The sequence below is a fragment of the Erythranthe guttata genome, chromosome 12 (genome assembly GCF_056151865.1).
Source record: "Erythranthe guttata isolate IM_541 chromosome 12, IM_541, whole genome shotgun sequence".
Lineage (NCBI taxonomy): Eukaryota > Viridiplantae > Streptophyta > Magnoliopsida > Lamiales > Phrymaceae > Erythranthe > Erythranthe guttata.
Genome location: NC_142544.1, coordinates 14570498 through 14593760, shown reverse-complemented (window position 1 = coordinate 14593760; position 23263 = coordinate 14570498). Strand labels below are relative to the sequence as shown.

The following is a 23263-nucleotide window of genomic DNA, read 5'->3' as shown; positions in this document are numbered from 1 at the left end:
CCGACCCGCCAAATATATTTCGGGAAGCCCGCGACCCGCCTCCCCAACCCGATGAGATATGGGAACACCCAATTTGTCCCTTTTGACCACTCATCTACCAAAAATGATTGACCCCATGCACGTTGGTGCACATTGACTGGGAGGGGTATTTTAGTAAAATCCAGTTGTTTATACTAAGCTTTCATCGCGGGGAAACCAACATACCGCGGGAGAAAACGATTGGTCGTTTGAGAATTTCTGAGAGGGAGGGTCACGTGGGCTGTTTGTTCAGTCACGCGCTACGACGCAGATGTTGTCGCACGCATTTCTATGGACCGCACCTTCATGTAGTTTGACCACATCACCTCACTTCTCAATTCTCATCCTTTTTTATTACTCCTAAAAATATACATGATTTTTGTGGATCGATTATATTTTTATATAACATATATTTATTTATAAAATACATATTTAGAAAATATGTTCTTCAAATACATTATTCAGCAAGTCATTGGTGGACGTGGAACTATTAATTTATTGATGACTAACTGTTTAAAATTAGAGTTATATATTCATTTTTGTTGATATAAAAGATACTTTTCTTAAACGAATACCCATGCAAACAAAGGAAGATCTTGTTAATACGAATATATATATATATATATATATATATATATATATATATATATATATATATATATATATATATATATATATATATATATATATATATATATATATATATATATATATATATTTTGGATTAACTTTTATTCTCCTCCAAAAAATATTTCGAGGCCCTGCCCCAAAACCCCGTCGTTTGTAGCCCACCCTCACAGTGGCAGAGCCAGGAATTCGAGACAGGATGGCCTTAATATTTACGGGGTTTCGAGGGCAGAGCCCCCGGATTTTTTTTTTTGATTCGTTCGTATAAAGTAGGACAAAATTTATAAACTTTAACTAAGAACACATATTTTTTACTTGGGTGAACTAAATTAAATTATTTGGGTGGACTAATTATATATAACTATAGTATTTTATAAAAGAAAACAAAAAATTGAATTCATAGTGGACTGGAGCCCACCGTACCCTTGCTAAAGGGTGGCTGCGCCACTGCACCCTTATCTATAATCATGGCCTCGACACTGTTTAGACGACCATAGGAGTGCAATACACAATCTCTCATAAATCATATATTTGAGGGTCGGCTCACGAAAAAATTGCACTAGACAAATTTCAAATAAGAACTAATTATTTAATTGATCATGAGTTACGTTGTCAACCATATATATGAGACCTAATTAGTAATTTGTACTAGTATTTATCTGTTATAGGGAGGCGAATAATTATATATTAAGAAAAACTATAAATTGAAAAGAAACAAAAATCATGTGCCACAAATTAGTCATGGTCAAATTCATATATATTCATTTGATATGATCATCATCAGTTGTTCTGTTTGCGTTTAAATTACATAAATTCGCAATTGCTATAACTGTTGTTCTTTTGTCTCGTGCTTTTGCTTTCATACACACAATAAATAATAATAATAATAATAATAATAATAATAATAATAATAATAATAATAATAATAATAATAATAATAATAATAATAATAAAAAACTTACCTTAATCTTCATTTTTTTTTTGCTTTTGTTCCGATAATTAGAAGATGTTCGTAAAGTTTTTAGTATTTTTAAAATTATAATCGAATTGTCCTAGAATTAAATATTACCTACTGAAATAAATGTGATATATATACTATCCAATTCTCAATTATCTGCATATAATTATCCTGATGAATTTATTGTGATGATATACATTGATTAGATTATTTATCTATATTGTATTCAATTATATATATTGACCAAAAAGCCAATGATCAAAAGGGAAAATGACCTCACAAGCTTGGACATGCATGGGTGATATATACATTAGTAGCTGTAATATATGGAAATAAATCAATAATGCATGTGTGTATCAATATCAATATTAATGTATACATACAAGCGTATATATGCGCATGGACGCATGGCATTCGATTGCATCGATTTCCCACCATTTAAATATACATAATCATCGTACAATTTTAATTTTTCAATTTCACGTGGTTAGGACATAGCGGATCGTTCGCGACCTACCATGTTCCTGAACTTTTTAGGTTTTCTCTTCTCTTTAGTTTGTGTGTGTGTGTGTGTGTGAGAGAGAGAGAGAGAGAGAGAGAGAGAGAGAGAGAGAGAGAGAGAGGAATGGAAAGAAATAATGTAAGAGCGATGGATTCCTAAACATTTTTGCAATGCATTATTGAGAGGATAGAATTCCAAGTTGGTGTAGGGACGGGTTTTTGAAGCGAAGGTTTGGCACAAAGTTTTTGGATTTTATTATTATTATTTTTTTTTAAATATTTATTTATTTAATGTGAGAATTAAGGAAAAAAGAAATGGACCCCTACAGAAAAAAAATGATCAAAGTAAGTAGTCACAATATATGTTTCCACACTTTATTGTTTAAATGAGTGTTTCTACTTTCTACCTATATGCAAAAATATGTGAGTGGCTGATCAGACAACCATTGCTGAATAAATTGTACCCACATTTTATTGTTTGGGGCTTTATAGTGCAAAATCTAATTCCCCAATTCTTATATTATTTTTCTAATTAATTAATTAATTAGTTATATGGTCCTGAGATTGCACCATCGATCTCTACACATCTGTTTATTCCAATATGCACATGTATGTATATAGGTGCAACTATATATATAAGGCGATGCGGCCTAATTTTCAATTTCTTATTTTATTTTCCTTTTTGTTTTTTATCTTTGCCCCCAAAACGATGTCGTTTTGGGGTATTTAATACACAATCCTGCGGGAATGAAAAACGATTGTAATTTTATTGAATGAAATAGTAGTTATCGTTCGCACAATTACTCTATTGTAATCTTCTGATTCTTTTTGTTAGATAGGGTGTGACAACGTTGATTGCAAGTGTTTATCGCGAACCATTAGTGACGGATTGTGTGTGACGGTCTGACGGATAATTTGTGACGATAGTTTTGTGAGAGTTAGTGACAAATGTTTTGTGACCGGAACCTTTTGTTGTTTAGTGATATTGTTTATGGCATTATCCGTCTCGAATCTTAGGGATCTTGGATAATTTTATTAGCTAACGTTTGTCTCCGTTACGAAAGGTGAGACGGATTAGATGTACGTTGAAATTTTATTTTGACACGACAATTTTTCTGACAGGCCTATTAGGTCACTACTCCATCACAAAAGCATGAATTATTTGTAACATATATTTTCATAATTTTGTGAGCAAATGTCCATCCTATACTAAAGCCCTTTAAACTTTTGGAGTGAACTTAGGGGTGGAATCATAATTTGAACTTTTGGAGTGAACTTAGGATTTAAATTTAAGTAAGAATTCTCAAGACATAAAAATATTATAATATTGATATTTAATACTTTTCTTTCACACGTGTTATGATTTGATTGAATGCAAATTTAAATCATCAACGGATCACTATTTGATTTAAGCCTTGGCCCTTGCATAGGGGGTGTTGGTGAACAAAATCCAGATAAAATTTATATATGGCAGACAATATATATGTGCAATACAACAGAGATATATAATGCAAGTGATGATTCAAATTTTAGGTTTGCACATGTAATACAAACCTTTTGAGCACTAATTAACATCCAAATGTAAATTGATACACCTAATTAAATTCAATAATGTTCAAATTAAAATGTTCAAGGAAATCCAAGACTACTATTTCATTAATTAGCTCATCAATAATAAATTAAAGGGAAAATTACAAAAATCCCCTCCAACTTAGGCTAAATTATGAAAAATACTTCAGTAATTCTCAAAACCCTTCCGACATTTGTTTCCGTCTTACACCGACCCTCTTATAGTGTTTTTTTTTCTTTTTTTTACGGTTGTTTTATTTTGATGCATGGAATATTTCCCGAGAGAAGGCCAATCCACCCCTAAGAACAATATAATCTCTGAAATATTGTTGGCCTTGGTATACCTTCAACAGTAAGCTTATATTCTTCAACATCATATTGCAATATCACTACACTTCCAGGATTGCTATGAACAATCATAGCATACATAGATAATTTTTCAAATAAATGTGCATGGGCGCATGGCTACCTTCAATATGTTCTACGTGTATAGGGGTAGAATGGACATTTTTGGGGAATATTTTATGGAATAAAAAAGATTCCATGGAAAATCACATGTAAGGCCGTCGGTGTAAGACGGAAACGAATGTCAGGGGGGTTTTGGTAATTAGAAATAGGTTGGGGTATTTTCATAATATAGCCTACGTTAAGGGGTACATGGAAAATTAAAGCACCTCACATCATATATAATATGCAAGCTACCTGTGAAATATAATGATACCACATAAATCTTATTCAACTCGTTCACACACAGTAACGTGTATCGCCTAACATCTTATAATATATATGACTTTTCCATAAAATGATAAGTGTCACATTTTGCAATTAATTAATTCCCATGCAACTACTTTTTATAGGAAGTATAGAAGAGGAGAAGAGAGAGAAATAGTAATACGTAATAGAATAGAAACCCCCATTGTGTTATGGGTTGATTACATGAAATATATATAGAGAAATATTGGAAGGTAATAGAGTTTGAATAGGTAACTAAATACTAACTAATCTAGGTAACCGAATCATACTAGAATCCTAATATTAGGAGAGTTCTATAATATAATATTCTCTAACACGCCCCCGCAGTCGAAACGTGACGAACGTGAAGACTGGACAATCCCTTGCTAACACGCTCCCGCAGTCGGAACGAATAAACTCCAAAAGTGAAGACTGGACAAAAGTCGCGAAACACAACGCTAGAGAATTCATCTGTGGAAATATCTGCCTGATACGCGTTTTCCTCACGTATGAAAAACCGCAAGTGTACAGTATCGCGTTTTGTAGAATAGTGAATTCCAGATATCGATCCACAGGGAATTAAGTTCCTAAATTTACCAAGTACCGTAATTATACTATCCTAAACTTTATCTAGACGATCGAAAGGGAGGGGGATGAAGCTAAAAAGAAAGAAACAATAATAAAAGCAACGGTCCGCCAGTAAAAGCGAGGAATTCCGACGTGTGATGGCTTCTAGGGTAAAATCCACCAATGTGCTATCGATAAAGATCTACAAATCCGAATCTAATGTCAATTCTATATTCGCTAACCCAAACACTAAAATACCCTAACCCCCGTCTCCAGTGTAGTTAGAGTCTACCCACAGGTCCGACGTCTCCGTTCAGAACCTGATATTAAGAGAGCATTTAGGTCAAGTCCTTAAGGGCTACCCGAGGTGCATCACGTCTCCGTTTCCACACCCCGAGCTATGTTTTCCTAACTTCAAACGAGAAATCCTCTCTCGAGTTCATTCCCATTTAGAATCAATTCAACTGTTGGCCAAACAATCGAAAGCATTTAATACAGGAAAACATAAACATAATCAAAGAACGACAAATAGATCACAGATCTGGAAATCAAAATCAATATATACAAGGTTTCATTTCCCCTAAAAGAAAATGCTTAGTTCATTACAAACATAGCATCAAAATGAAGAACACGAGAAATCATAAACTAAACGTAAAGAAAAAGCTTATGAAAAACCCGAGTCGAAACCCTCGTCGAAGGTTCCCGCGAAGAACTGGCGAGAACCGAAGAAAAACCGAAGAAGAAGTCGAAGAAGCGGTCCAAGAAGTCCTTCCTTGTTAAATGACACAAGGGATCTATTTATAGTATGCTTTGCCTTTTAAGATATTTTTTACGCATCCCAAGGCCCATATCGCGATATGAGCGGAATATCGGGCGATATGGTAAAATTGCAAGCTCTCTGTTTCGTTTCTCCCCATATCGCGATATAGAATGGCATATCGCGCGATATGGCAAAAATGCAAGCTCTCTGTTTCGTTTTCTCCCATATCGCGATATGGAAGGTAATATCGTGATATGGTCGCTGCAATAACTTCAAACTCTGTTTTGACCCTTTTGTAGCCCGAATTTGACAATTTTGCATTTCACAAAAGTTGTAGCCCTTGCAGTTGGCTTTCTAAATCCATTTGAATCAGCTCAATCGGAGGTCGTATGAAGAAGTTATGCATAAAATACCGAACGCTGCCACCATCCACTTGATTGCAATTTTTGCTCTTGTTTGACTTGATTCTCGGCTTCGCTTTCAAAATCGTTTCGAATCGGCAAAAATAGCTAACAAAACCTGAAAATATAAATAAAACAAGAAACGCATAATATATACAAATAAAGCCGAAAACTCGGACGAACGAAGACCAAAACTCGAAGAATTGATAAGTGAAAATCATTCAAAATGAACAATTATCATACCCTCAAACTTAGATCTTTACTCGTCCCGAGTAAATCAAAACAAAACTACAATAAAAAAGAACAAAAACAAAAAACTAAATCTATGCCACTAACGTAGGGAATCACGATTGCATTTAGTGTATGCAACAAGCCATTAAACCCCTGGGTACCCCCAAAGGACGAGTTGTGTCTCGTGAGGGTTTTCAGACAACACACCCACAAAGTTGCCAGATTGGTCAAAGCATTGCAATTAATTCCAAAGATAAAACGAGCTAGATAACTTAAAATCTCAGAATGGCCCACGGCTTAAGGTATTCGACTTTCCTACCGACGCAATTAGTTGTTTCTACACCAAAATGAAAGATAGACTCAATAATCCGTAATTAAACAATAAACACACTCATCGAGGGTTTTGAGTAGATATGTGGGTGAAGAATAAGTTTTGATTCTGAAATTCAAAAACTCGAGTTGGGCATAAGTAGGTCTATTTATTCAAACAGAAATGACAACAACAATATTTTTGGTGATTTTCATCACAATATTTTCCTTTTTTCATTTTTTTTTTGAAACGGGCATAATCGTGACTCGTGCAAGGCTCGACACCACTGTGTTATCTCTCTGACCCATGTATCGAACTTTAGTCCAAGAAACCCCCAAGCTTGAAAACGCGAGAGACTTAGGCGACGAGGTGCACCCAACGGGTTAAGCTCGAGTCAGAAAGGCGGGGAAATCAGAGCGTGAATCACAACAACATCACATATAATTGTTTTTCTTTTTATCTTTTTTTTTTTTTTTTAATAGACAAAATAACATAAAATAAAAACGTAGAGACCATTGATAGAACTTTTAGCCAACAACTCGAATTGTGAACACATAATTCAATTATAACCCTCAGAAAAGTGCGCTCAAGCTTAATCGGAAAGGATTCGAAAGGCTATCCACACAAGTTGCAAAAACGCAGTCGGAAGGTTCATCTATTATTAGCCGGTTATCCACAATTTCAATTTTAAAATCAACTAGCCAGTCTACTAATTCATTAATTGCTTTGCTTCAATAGAATCCGGAAATGCAACTTACACTCGATCCTAAATGAAATGCATGCGACAAACATAACACAATTACGGAAATTGAAATACATAAACGAAACTAAATTATATGATATGCATGCAAAAGACCAAATCAAAATAAGCTAAACTCACCCACAAACTTAAGTCATGTATTGCCCTCAATGCAAAAAATAAAAGATATGAGAAAGAAATACGCCCTGAACAGTCGTGCCGCAGATTGATCAGTGTTCTACGGTTGCGAAAGTGTTCTTTGGTTGCACGGGGTGCCATTAATTTTAGCACCGAGGGCGAATTGCCGGAGTTGTGTAGACTTCACTGACTTCTTACTCTTCTTTTCTTGGGAACGAGATACCGGCAAAATCAAGAAATGGGTGAAATCTAGCTTAAACCAAAAAAAGAAAAAAAATGCTAAAACGACAAAAACGACAAAAACAAAGAAAATATAAGAAGATAAATAAACAATGGGTTGCCTCCCATTCAGCGCCTGTTTTACTGTCGACGGCTCGACACAATTTGGACGGATTATGTCCAATCCAAAACCTTGTAGATTGCGCATCCATCCGTCAGTCTTGATACATACTTTGCAATCATATCATGGACTAGATTGCAATCTTGTAATGACCATCCCAACCCATGGTACTTTTCGTTTGCTTGGAAAATCAGTCGGTAGGAGACTAGGATGGCCGGGTTGCTTGCCTACCGATCTCTCAAACTCGTACACAAGATATTCGAGCTTTGGAGTAACCTCTACCTCAAATTTGAAACTCGTCTCCTCTCTCACACTCAAATTCGGAGTTACGATGTGGATATGATTTTCTTCGTCAAATTCTGCATCTACCATCATCTTCATCCCATTCTCTTCACACCCAAAAGTATCTACAGAACTAGGATGAATAATTCCCTCAAGGTTCTCAGCCTCGTCGTTCATACGAAAATCTGTAAATACCTCGTTGTCTTCATATTGGATGGTTGGATGTGGTTCGGGACTGTGACATCTCTGAAAATTTTCCCAAATATTTGCCAGAAAGTGGAGTTCGTCTTGTAAATAGCACAAGTGCTCATTTGTCTGTGCAGTTCCATTTTCTGGGTTCAACCTTCGATGTCTTTCAATATCCTCCAACTCTTGTTGAATGTAATCAGCTCTGGATTGAATCTCGCCAAGAGAGAGATCATAAATCGAGGCCATCAATGTATACAAATCTGCTAAAACAAATGAAAAAAAATCAAAATGAAAAAAATAAAATAAAAGAAAAAATGTCTAAAGTAAAGCAAGGATAGTTGGTAACCATATTAGTAAATTCAAGATTAACTAATTCCCCGGCAACGGCGCCAAAAACTTGATACGCGTTTTCCTCACGTATGAAAAACCGCAAGTGTACAGTATCGCGTTTTGTAGAATAGTGAATTCCAGATATCGATCCACAGGGAATTAAGTTCCTAAATTTACCAAGTACCGTAATTATACTATCCTAAACTTTATCTAGACGATCGAAAGGGAGGGGGATGAAGCTAAAAAGAAAGAAACAATAATAAAAGCAACGGTCCGCCAGTAAAAGCGAGGAATTCCGACGTGTGATGGCTTCTAGGGTAAAATCCACCAATGTGCTATCGATAAAGATCTACAAATCCGAATCTAATGTCAATTCTATATTCGCTAACCCAAACACTAAAATACCCTAACCCCCGTCTCCAGTGTAGTTAGAGTCTACCCACAGGTCCGACGTCTCCGTTCAGAACCTGATATTAAGAGAGCATTTAGGTCAAGTCCTTAAGGGCTACCCGAGGTGCATCACGTCTCCGTTTCCACACCCCGAGCTATGTTTTCCTAACTTCAAACGAGAAATCCTCTCTCGAGTTCATTCCCATTTAGAATCAATTCAACTGTTGGCCAAACAATCGAAAGCATTTAATACAGGAAAACATAAACATAATCAAAGAACGACAAATAGATCACAGATCTGGAAATCAAAATCAATATATACAAGGTTTCATTTCCCCTAAAAGAAAATGCTTAGTTCATTACAAACATAGCATCAAAATGAAGAACACGAGAAATCATAAACTAAACGTAAAGAAAAAGCTTATGAAAAACCCGAGTCGAAACCCTCGTCGAAGGTTCCCGCGAAGAACTGGCGAGAACCGAAGAAAAACCGAAGAAGAAGTCGAAGAAGCGGTCCAAGAAGTCCTTCCTTGTTAAATGACACAAGGGATCTATTTATAGTATGCTTTGCCTTTTAAGATATTTTTTACGCATCCCAAGGCCCATATCGCGATATGAGCGGAATATCGGGCGATATGGTAAAATTGCAAGCTCTCTGTTTCGTTTCTCCCCATATCGCGATATATAATGGCATATCGCGCGATATGGCAAAAATGCAAGCTCTCTGTTTCGTTTTCTCCCATATCGCGATATGGAAGGTAATATCGTGATATGGTCGCTGCAATAATTTCAAACTCTGTTTTGACCCTTTTGTAGCCCGAATTTGACAATTTTGCATTTCACAAAAGTTGTAGCCCTTGCAGTTGGCTTTCTAAATCCATTTGAATCAAGCTCAATCGGAGGTCGTATGAAGAAGTTATGCATAAAATACCGAACGCTGCCACCATCCACTTGATTGCAATTTTTGCTCTTGTTTGACTTGATTCTCGGCTTCGCTTTCAAAATCGTTTCGAATCGGCAAAAATAGCTAACAAAACCTGAAAATATAAATAAAACAAGAAACGCATAATATATACAAATAAAGCCGAAAACTCGGACGAACGAAGACCAAAACTCGAAGAATTGATAAGTGAAAATCATTCAAAATGAACAATTAACACTGCCCAATTTAAAAAAAAAAAACAATAATAATAGTAATAACGGGTGATAGAAAAATAAGCGACTTTTTTTTTTTTTTTTTTTTTTTTTTATTATTATCGAGATAGAGAGAAGAAATGAGAGAGGGGGGAAGAAGATTGGGTGGTGTTCGCCGGCCATGGAGAAGAGAAGAGGCGGCGGCTAGGTTTTAGACTATGGAGAAGAAAGATATTAGAGTACCACCACCGGGGAGGGAGAAAATTGGGTGGTCACCGCCATGAGAAGAAGGGCGGCTAGGTTAAAAAAAACCTGGTGCTCTGATACATACAGGAAGAATAGAAGAGGAGAAGAGAGAGAAATAGTAATACGTAATAGAATAGAAACCCCCATTGTGTTATGGGTTGATTACATGGAATATATATATAGAAATATTGGAAGGTAATAGAGTTTGAATAGGTAACTAAATACTAACTAATCTAGGTAACCGAATCATACTAGAGTCCTAATATTAGGAGAGTTCTATAATATAATATTCTCTAACACTTTTAAACCAAGAAAATTTTGTCTATGTCATCATAGATGAAGTTAACGCATGCAAACAAGAATGTTATAAAAGCTTCACACAAACACACACATCTAAATATATATACATAGAGAGAGAGAGAGAGAGAGAGAGAGAGGTGTCATGGTCAATGTAGGGTGAACAACGGACATGGTCTGAGGGTGAGGGGCCAGAAGCAAAGAGAAATGGGTTGGGGGACCATATAAAAAAGTTGGGTATGAGAGAGAAAAGGGCTAGAAAAGAAAAAAAAAGAGTTTGATAGCTTTTACAAAACCAAACTTATGACAATACATACACCTTTCATTCACATTTTGGTATATGCATCTTTTATTGTATATATGGGTCCTATATATATTTTTGCACTTTATTCCTTCTTCTCTGTATTTATTTTTCTTTTACTATTTTTGGCTTCAGCCTAGAGGGGATATTGTTTGGTCATGAGTATGGATTTTTCTGGCAGTCGATCGGTAAATCTATACTCTTGTATAGTAACTTGCAGACCATACAAGAATCGTAAACTACATTAAGCTAATCATTAGTGACAAACTCGACCTAGCGACCGTTGACGATGCTATTCGAACATGGATTAATAGACAGATGTTCACTTACTCCAACCGCTAGGTCATTCCCTACGGGACCCATATATGTAACTAAGTGGACATTTAATTGGGCCAAACTTTGTTAAGAAACTTGACCTAAATAAAATGTGGATTAGGATATTGTAAAATGGAGTGCAAATCAACAAGATTTCCGATTTGTTAACTCCAAGACATGTGAAGTTTACAGGTAAGATCCTATTGTATACGTGTGTAAATTTAATTAACATTTTACATAAATCGACAATGCATCTATGTAGCACGCACACATAAACGGTGATACAGAAAAACGGGAAAACGAATACGGGGAAACGGCATGTCCTAAAAATGGGGTGCATGTACTTGAGGGAATGTGTAAGTATATATGAATATATTTATAAATATGCTATATAAAGATATGTAAGAATTAAGATTTTATTTGAATATTAGTTGTTTTTTTTTTTTTTTTTTTCATATATTTCCATACAAGTATATTCGAAATATATATTATTATTGACTATCAACTTGCAATTGATTAAATCATATGAATAATTAGGGAAACAATTTTTTTTTTTTTGAAAAGTCGCTACTGAAATGTGTTTCTAACTTTTCAAAAATTGCAGAATAACCCATTAGGTGTCCGGCAGCTGTTCTCGAGTTTGGACACGAAATGTGTCCAAAACAGGTATATATTAGGAAGTTGAAGTTTTCGTAATATATAACAAATGAATATATGTAATATGATGTAAAAAATAATTTCAAATAATTTTTAAAATGCATTATTTATGGGGGTTTTTTATTTTTTTTTTATTTTGAATTGAGGTCAATTTGGAGTCATTAAAGAGGGGAGCATGGGCTTGAGATTGACTAGCCAGATGGTCCAGCCTAACAGAGCCAAGAAAAAAAGAAATTGTGACCACAAATACAAAATCATTTAACCATAATACTGACTGCTTTATTCAATTGGTAGGTCCTTTTAATTAATTTATTATTTTATTTATTGAAGAATTAGCCAATTCTCATTTATTTCTTATCCATAAGTTCTGACATATTTTTTGTTTTCCTTAAGATTTGGTGTTAGATTTTACAACCTGGTCATGTTATTTTTCACTCAGTAATATTCAAGCCAGGAGGAGAGAAGTAAGTGGCAGTGGGCCTGTAATTTTCTCTACATTTTTCTGATCCAATTGCTTCAGAATACATGCCAGTAATTCTGACTAGAGTTAACTTCAAATTCTCCGAGCATTTATTTGTTATTTCTAAGTTAAACCCCGTGAATGTTACATCGGGTAGATTTTTATCATTGATCTACACACATTAATGTGTGTATGAATGGTAAAGATCGGATATATCCGATGTATTTCACCTGATGTAGCATAGTATAGACCGGTAAACCTCGCACAAGGGAAGTTTATTTTGTATTTATATATTATTTTTATTAACTCAAGGAAATGTAAATTAATATGAACCCAATTAATTCATCACTAAACCAATAAATAATTAAATTAAGAAAAGTATCCAAATGTCCAGTTTAAATAGGCCCAATTGAATAACCTCCTTTTGATGGGCTCAACACCATATGGATTCAATATGTTCAACCGAGTTGTCTGCAATCATTATTTTAGATGTAGGCTAATATAAATATATTAAAACAATTTATCAATATAAGTTGAAAATTTATAATTTTTCCTTTAACCCTCTCAAATATTCAAATTACTTTTAGCCATTATTTGCTTTAGATTGATGAAGGTAAAAAATATATTATGTCATTTATTTGTCTTTTTTCTTGTTTGTTATTTTACTAATCTTTATTTATAATGCTGCAATTAATATTGTAGATATTAATATTAAATGATATATTTCACTAATAATTTAAATTCTTAGTTGAGTTGATCATTCAACATGGTGTCAGAGTCAGGCCAAATGAAATGTCTTGAGTTCGAATCCCGCCGCCACCCATTTCAAATATATCAAGTGCAAGACTTCAAATGTAATTTGTTAAAAGTGAACATATTGAATTTATAGAAGTATTTTTACCCACAAATCCGTCAATATAAGGACACACATGTTTTATATTTTTACGATAAGACAATGTAGTCTTTTGGTAAGGACCTTGCATTTAAAACATATTTTATTAGAGTGTTTGAGTCGTTCGGAGGAAAATTAGGAACTCACTAACTATCCTTTAAAATTTTAAAATAAATATTTTATATTTTAGATAAAATTCTTATGTATAAAATAAAAAGGGGCCACATAAAGCTCTCATGTTAAGTTAATTCTCAAATCACTTGTTAAGAGTGTTCAAGAATTACTATATAATGGATGGAAATATGCAATACCGCTAGATTGGAAATTATTTTGAACTAACTATTATTGGCGGTTATTTCTATGCTACACCCGGTGAAGGTTACACCGGGTGATTTTTTACCGTTGATCTACACACGCCAATGTGGGTGTGTGTGTGTTTGTGTGTATATGAATGGTAAAAATCTACCCAGTGTATTTCACCCGGTGTAGCATAGTATAGGCCATTATTGGCTTTAAAGTGAATTGTTTTTAACTAATTATCATTGACTTTAAAGACTTTTCCATACACCCAATTCTCCTTTTTAATTTGTAAAACCCCCCTCAAATATGTATTAGTCATATTTTACCCTATGATTACAAACCCTAACTCACCCACACCCTTTCACCTACATCCAATCTATACTCGTTTCTTCATCTTTCTTCTACTCCCTTCTCTTCCATTTTCCGCGCCAGAAACTATTGGGACCCAATACGAATCCTGTTCTCTTATGCCATCCTCCTTCTTGTTATCGTCCGCTTGCCGTCGCCGTCGTGGATGGCGGTGTGGGTGGCCATTGATTGCGTCATTCCAATTGAACCATCTCTCCGGCATCAACAATCCATCAACTCATACAACAGTAGCGCAACTACAAGAATACTAGTCATCTATATCAGGCACGTCATTAAATTCAACTTCTCCCTTCACCAAGAAGCCCCCATCACCGCCATTTGGTTCCGGCGAGGAGATGGCAGAAATCCGACAAAATTTCATCGAAGGTGTTGCGTGGGAACGCCGATAGTGTATACCCCTTGGTGATTTGTGTCCGTTTATGTGTAATATTTTCAGTCCGACAACAGTGGTTTGTTGGCAGGCCCGTTCCTAGGATTTTGGGGCCAAGACGAACTTTGTGAAGGGAGTCAAAACGGGGCACCTTGTATATTTATCTAAATATTAAAATTAACATAAAGAGTTTTTTTGTAAATAGTACCCCTGTGAAATCTCGAACCGCTCAAAAACCCCCCTGTGTTACAAAAAATCACTAAAACACCCATACAAACTTTTTTAAATAACACAGTCGACCTATTTGTAAATTAATTAGCCTTTGACCACATGTGAAAAGACATAAATACCCCGGGTTCTTTTGCCAAGAAAAAGCATCTTCCCCCTCCCACCAACAAACATTCAACATCTTCATCTTTTTCCTAGACAGGCCCAACCTCCGCAACCGCCAAAGCTACTAGCCTTGGTACTTTTCTGGACCGAAACCATCTTTCTCGGGAGGTATGCTCACCCTCCTTCCACCACCACCGCCCCAGCCATTTCTCGACTGCGGGAGCACTGCCGCTGCTGGTCGTTCTCATTTTCCTCCAACCTTGACCAAACATCTCACGGTCCCAACAACAACAACTCCGACCACCACCCAATTTTGTGACTTATTTCTATTAAATCTTATTTCTCTTCTTCATTCTTCATCTTCATCTTCATCTTCATCCATAACCCACCCTTGTCAAAAACTCCGAAGAAACCATGGCCCCCGAAAAAAACCCGCAGTGGTTTTGTGACAAGAATCTTCGCCGGAAAACCATGGCCGTCATCTTCAATCTCCAGTGGAGGATTTTGAGCAATCGTGAGTTGAAAGCCTAGGCTCAGGATTGGGGATTCCAATATAATTAAGTTCAATTAACTTCCAATTGGAACTTCTACATTGAAACTGAGGAGGTGGTGAGAGTGGCGCCAGTCAAAGAAGCCGCCGGAGAAGATGGCTGTAAGACGAAGTGAGAAATGCCTCGAGTGTTTGTCTGCCATGGTGTATGGTTTGGGTTTTTTAAGAAAAAAAAAATATTACGATTGGGTCCCTAAAAGTTAAACTATTTACATTTAAAAGATGAATTGTTTAATGAAATCGATAGAAGGGTATTTATGTATTTTCCTTTTAAAAATCCCATCATCGTATTCATAAACCGCGAGTGAAACACACGAACTCGACCTAGGGGAGAAAGTGCCTTTGACTAATGTTTGTATGGGGGTTTTAGTGATTTTTTGTAACATAGGCGACTTTTTGAGCCGTTCGAGATTTCACAGAGATAGTATTGGCAAAAAAACTCTTAACATAAATGCATGTTATATTTACCTTGATAACATATTAACATTAAAAAAACCTAAAAATATTTATCGTAAAAACAGGCACTAAAAACATATAACATGTATATAAATAATCTACAACTAATATATATATATATATATATATATATATATATATATATATATATATATATATATATATATATATATTTCAAATAACATTTTTATAACTACTCAAACTATTGAAATATATAAATTGTGACGTTTCTGAAAAATAACATCCTTCTTACTTTCTGAGCTGCAAAATTACTAATCAAATTACTGAAATCAATTTTTTATGTCTTATTTTTTTCAATAGATAAAATAGCTTAGCTCATGGTTGTTCGGAGGTAAGATTTGATTAACTTCAACTTTGAGAAACTTCTTTCTACCGAGATAACTGTGACTGGTATAGACAATAGTATCCTATAAACAACTCATACATTCGAAAAACTATCATTCACCGCTTTTAAATTTCAACACTCCAATTATCGTTTATACTTCTTTCGGTCAAATTTCTCACAACACTCTTAGTTCGTTAAATAAATCTTCTCCGTCACAAGAAGCCGTCAAACATTCATCGTCAACCAATTTCCACTTCTTTCGATCTAACCAAAATTCAAATTTCCCTTCAAATATCTAAAAATTTGTATATCTCTCTCTCAACGAAGTAAGAGCTTGAATTAAGGGTGGAATTGGAACAAAAAATCCGATTTTCGCAAAATCCGATCCGAAAAATTCTAAATTTGGAACGATTTTTTCAATTTCGAATTCCGAAATTCTGAAAAAAATCGGATCGAAATCGGAAATACATAACAGAATTTCGGAATTTCCGATTTCCGATCCGAAATTATTTCGATTATTTACAATTTGTTCCGATTTTTCCAATTATTATTAATATTTACTGCTACATATACTATATATCTGTAGTTCTGTGCAAATTACTATATGCATTTACCATAAAAAAAAAAGGGCTTTTGTGACGGACGATTGCGTCAGTAAATTGAAGAAATTCTGTCACGAATACATTTTTGTGATGCATGTGTGACGGAAAACATCCGTGGGAAAACCCCTCGTTACTACTTAAAATTGTGACAGGTATATTCGCCTGTCACATATTTTGTCACGGAACCGTTTGTCACTACCTAATACATTTTCGTCACAATTACCATGTCCAGGGTCTATAAAATTTGTGACATAATGTGTCACACATGGTTTTTAGTCGTTAGTAATCCGTCGCATATTAATAGGCCACATTGTTATTTATCCGTCACACCTACTGTCTTAAAACCGTCACCTATGTTCTGTCGCAAACTACATGTTACCAGTGTCCGTCACCAATACCAGTTATCAGTGTCCGTCACCCAATGTCGTCCCTAATGCCCGTCAAACAATCTGTCACACATGGCGTCACACATATCCGCCACCAATGTTCGTTACATAAAAAAAAGGCTTTTGTGACAGACGATTGCGTCAGCAAATTGAAGAAATTCCGTCACGGATATCTTTTTGTGACGCATGTGTGACGGAAAACGTCCGTGTGAAAACCCCTCGTCACTACTTAAAACTGTGACAGATATATTTATTTGTCACGTATTTTATCACGGAACCGTTTGTCACTACCAAATACACTTCCGTCACAATTACCATGTCCAGGGTCTATAAAATTTATGACAGAATGTGTCACAATTGTTTTTTAGTCATTAGTAATATGTCGCATATTAATAGGCCACATTGTTATTTATTCGTCACACCTACTATCATAAAACCGTCACCTATGTTCCGTCCCAAACTACATGTTACTAGTGTCTGTCACCAATACCAGTTATCAGTGTCCGTCACCCAATGCCGTCACCAATGCCCGTCACACAATCTGTCATACATGGCGTCACACATATTCGTCACCAATGTCCGTTACATAATATCGATCACAAATGTCGCACAATATCGGTCACCAATGTCCGTCACACATATCGGTCACACAAACGCCGTCACCAATGTCCGTCACCTAATATCAATCACAAATGTCACACAATATCGGTCACCAATATCCGTCACACATATCGGTCACACAAACGCCGTCATAACATACTTGTCACACAACATCCTGTCACAAATCCCTCACAATCGTTTTACTAAATAAATTGTATTGCGTCATCTAACAGTCACATTTCCGTCAAAAATCATTAAAGTAATAACTATAATTTATTTATTTATTTTATTTTGTATAATATGTTCCAGATTATTAATTAATATTCAAATTTAATCATCCACAAAATAACAACATTAAAAAAACTAAGAAAATCCCAATAAGAATATAAATCTAAATAGATCATCACACGGGTATGTTTCTCAATAGTTCCAACATGAGCACAGATTCCAAAACATATAATCTTAACAATATAATGTAAAAAGAATCTTAACCAGCCAAAATGATCATATCATAGTCTAAATTTTTCATTCACTACGTTTTGTACTTTGTACATGTCCTCTTGTTCTAGACTTTCGGTGACTTACATTTCCTTCACCTATCCTAATCTTGAAAATAATCTATACAAAAATACACATAAATAACCAACTGTAAATAATTATATGAAAAAAAAACATACATAACCAATGAAAAAAATGACACTACGATATATCAAATAAAAATAATGTAAAACTTTTGAATGTATAAGCCATGAGAATAACAATGAAATCATAGCAATTTACCTCATCGTCGGTACTAGTGGAATCCATATAGCGCTTGTTTGTGTTGTTTTCAGAATCAGAGTCTTCAAATTCTTCTTCCTCTTCATCAATTCCTACATCTCTTGTTGAGGTCATCGGACCATCCCTAACTTCACTGGGAAGTACTTCTACGGGATTTGCAGTATTATCCAATGAAATATCTGACCGATATAAATCTACTGTGATAGGAATTTCATATGGTGATGACATTATCTCTTCTTGAAAAGGATCTTGAACAATTTCGGGATTGCTTTCTTCGTGTGTTTCTACTGGTGGCATATTTATTCTACTCCTAACTTTTGTTTTGCATACAACCCGGCAATCACTTCTATCTTTTCGTGTAGATTGAAAAGATTTGTAATAAACTTGTTGTGCATGTTCAGCTAAAATGAAAGAGTCATTTGTGCTAAGCGTTCTTCGAACATTAATCTCCACAACACCAAACCGTGGATGCACTCTAACCCCGCGGTCAGATGTAATATACCAATGACATTTAAACATAACAACTTTATTCCCACTTCCAAAGTATTCTACCTCCATCACCTCTTCCAACAACCCTTAATAATCAACTTCATTTTCATTCCATGAATTCCCTAAAACACAAACACCATTGTTCATTGTTGATTTATGTTGCCCATGTTGGGTTGTGTGAAACTTGAACCCATTGACATAATAACCTTTGTATGTTTTAATCCATCGACTAAGTCCTTGTGCTATACGTTTAATATTTTCCTAAATTGTGCTATGATCATTCATGACCTATGCATCCATAACATCATAAATTAAATACCATATTCAAAAGTCCAACGAGATCAAATACTACATTCATAGCGTTCCAATTTCAAGGTACATAGATGAAATCGGACAATATAAATTATAAAAGAACGAAAATAAATATACAAAAATAAAATACAATAACTTACATACGTTTCTATTCATATATATAGTTGTAATTTTCATTCAAATAATTATGAAATACATGATCAGAAGCAACCACTTATACAGTGTCATCCAACTTACGAAAAAAGAACAGATTTCCTATCTTAACTTTGAAAATTCATACCCCTTAACTACTGATCCAATTAATCTAAAACTTTTGCACAACATTTGTATATATATGAATTTCATCCCAGTATAACAGTTTGAAAACAAATCAAGTAGATTAATAGTTATAAATTAATTTGTACAATACTACAATTTTATGATTCAAAACACAGGGGACTACTTTAAAATTTTGTAAACAAATCACCCGCTGGCTCAAAAACCTAAAAAAATTAGAGTAATAGAGCGATATGAGTGTAAAATAATATCCAAGTGGAATTAATGAAATATGAGAAGTAAAATATTAGATATTGAACAAAATGTCTAGCTGACTGAAAACTATCTCATGTTTACAAAAAGGATCATAACTTTGTTATTTCAACTCTGTTTTTAAACCTATTTTATATCAAACTAAACATCACAACATAGAATATTGGAATATAGAATTTTATATTTTTTAAGAAAATGAAATAAGCAGAAAAGTAAGTTATGAAATTCGGCAAGTATATAATTTAGTGTCAAATTCATGGATCCGGTTAGCATAATTGAAGCAAAGCAGAAAATCATCAAATTTCGTCATATAATCCATATGCATGCCATATACAGCCCCATGATCAGTCAATCCATAAATCATATCACATAGTTGAGGAGCATCCTCATAACAATAACACAAATTAAGGCATATAGGTGACCTCGAACACAGAAACCCAAGCCTAAATCCAACAATTAAATTGAAAGTATCTATGAAAAAGAATACAAGTGTATATGACTTAACACTTACATAATCTTGCAACCACTGTGAGAAATTTGTATCACGTAATCTTCCTAAAGTTTCACCAGTGAGAGATGGACATTATTTCAGCATTTCTTCATCAAATTGCCTATAAGAATCAAACATATAGCAATGTTAATATATATATTTTATTTTAAATATGGCAGTATTATTTTTCATACATATATTAAAAGAGATACTCACTCGACAAAAGGAATGATCTCACTACAATTCAATAGAATATATCTATGTGCATCAATCAATTCACTTTCATCTGTATATAATCGACCAACTTTCTGACTTCCGAGAGGTCTCCCTGGATGATTGAAAAGAGAAAGACGTCCACCAGACTCTATCTCTCCACCATCATCATTTCTTGGGAGCTGAGTTAATCTGGTTTCCACGTTAGACTCAAAATAAAATGAGCATAATGTTGAAACTTCCTCAATTACGCTTCTACAATAGAACCTTCAACTGGAGATCGGTTTTTCACCTTTTACTTTAAATGATGTAGAAATCTGAAATATCACATCCATATCGTAATATAGCACCAAAAAATTAAAAGATAACATGAGTTAACAATAAATTTGAATATGTAAATGAATATCTTTTAAATGGATACATCCATCGATATTGGACAGGTCCACACACTTTCGCTTCATAAGCCAAATGAACAGGAAGATGTTCCATTACGTCAAAGAATGATCGCGGAAAAATCTTTCAAGATTGCAAAGAATCTCGACAATATTATTCTCTAGTTGTGACGTATGTTCTACAGTCAATACAGTTGAACATATGTCCCTAAAGAAAACACTAAGTTCTGATCATATAGCTTCCCAAACTGGTACGGGCAATAAATCACGAAAACCAATTGGAAGCAATCTCTGCATAAATATGTGACAATCATGACTTTTCAATCCATAATATGCGATTTTTTTGGGCTTGTTTGCATTTTTCTTTATATCTCGGGTCACTAAACATATTATCACAAAGTGTTACCCAATCATCTTTCTTCATACAATAAGGGACAACAGTCTTCCACTTTTCTACATCATCACCGAATAATTTTTCAGCTCTTTTTTTAAAACGATAAATGTTGTTTCGGATATTCATGTTTGCATGATTCCATGACATCCCAACCTCATGTATTGGCAACCAATTGAAATGCTCCTATTACATAATCAAACAAGTTAGTTTGTAAACCTTTTTTTACATATATTCAAATATTAGTCGTATATAAATATAAAATCACCCACAAGATAATAACTCACTTGAAATTTTTGAAACAATCGAGTCTTTGTTTCATTAGAAACCTTCCCCCAAGAAAACCATGCACCAAGATATTCACGGGAAATATTCATGATCTCGCGAGTTACACTAAATGGAATAAATCTGCGATTAAATACGAGCTAACGATATAAAAAAATACCAAATAAATTTTTAGTTTAACATTGAAGTGAGAAAAAAATATGTCAGTCGTACACAAAACCGTCTGGTTGTATCCAAGGTCGATCTTCAGCATTGTTTGGTGCTTGACTTAAACGACTTGCCCCCTTACTCTTGATGAGTTTTCATTTTCTCTTGATTTGATTGGCCTTCTTCTGAAACTTATGTACGAGGGTCGTCGGACTCACGTTCATCTCTTAAAGACATGAACTCATTCTCCATCTCTTCATCATGCTCATCAGGATCAACCTCTGGAAGGGGTACACCGGTTGCGATTGACGGTTGTGTAACTCTGCACCTCGTGTTTGTTCAATGCCTTTAGATCTTCGACTCGTCTGATCAATATCCATGGAAGGATGAATCTCTGAAGGAGGAACACCAGCCGATCTATTCGGTGTTGTTGCACCTTGTTTCGGCAACCTACCTCTGGATCTACTAGTCTCAATATTTGTTGGAGGATCATCCATCTCAATCTTTGAATCAATTAGCCTTAACTGTTGTTCGTACATTTATACTTTTACCACGCCCCCTTCTTCTAATTCGTCCACTAAATTCTTTTGCTCTTGTCCCTGACATTCTGCATAAAAATGTTACTGTCTAAACATTTTTTACTAACTAAAAAATAATAATTTCGTTTAAACCATGCATCCAAAAATCATGAAACTTTAACAAAACACTAATTACAAGCCTATAATATTTCTTTAAACAGTTTACCAAAATAATTCCCAAATATTCTGTTATTATTAAAAATGCAAACAATTGTAGTTACATAATCCTAAAAGTTACAATCAAGTTTAAAATTTTATAACTAAATATCCATTTGTCCAAATACTGCAAAACCTTACAATAATAAACCTTACGAGTCTTCGGTCAATTAAAACTTAACTCATTCAAATACAATGAGTATAACAATTATTGTTTAACAGTATAATAAATTGGCGAAAAAATGTTAGTTAAGAAAATAATAATAATAACAATTCATATGTATAATTAATCCAACATCAAGTTAGTCAACATTCAACGACATCAAAATACATACGGATTGTTACCTTTAAATTTCTTTCCACCCTTTTCATCTTTCTGTTTTCACACTTTTGCTCTTCCTGTGTTTCTCTTTGTTCTTTCTATCCTTTTTTTTTTTCTTCTCTTCCGTCGGTTAGTCTTTTGACTCTTTTCTTATTCTTCTCCAGCCGCTTTTCTGTTTTGCAAATACCGATTTTTACTCATGATTTGTTACGTAAAAACAATTCAAGTCATTAATTAGGTTCAGAACGTGTATATATTTAATGAGATTGCATTATCATGCCTCTAACAACCAGCTTAAAAATAGGCCCTTTGAAAATATAATATCAGTGTTGTTACCGGACTAGACTGTATCGGCCCGTTCAATCCGAGCAGGTTCCGAAATCGGTCTTGGGAAACCCGTAAAACCGGAAATAATGAAGATCACGAATAAATAGGTTTGCGTGTATATTTTATATCAAATAAAGTTGTATCTCAAATGGTAAAG

The 23263-nt window shown here is 34.6% G+C and overlaps 1 pseudogene; it reads right to left on the bottom strand.

The window, feature by feature from the left end:
- Window positions 1-20507: 20507 nt before the first annotated feature.
- Window positions 20508-22262, bottom strand: LOC148766555 (uncharacterized; annotated as a pseudogene).
- Window positions 22263-23263: the final 1001 nt, after the last annotated feature.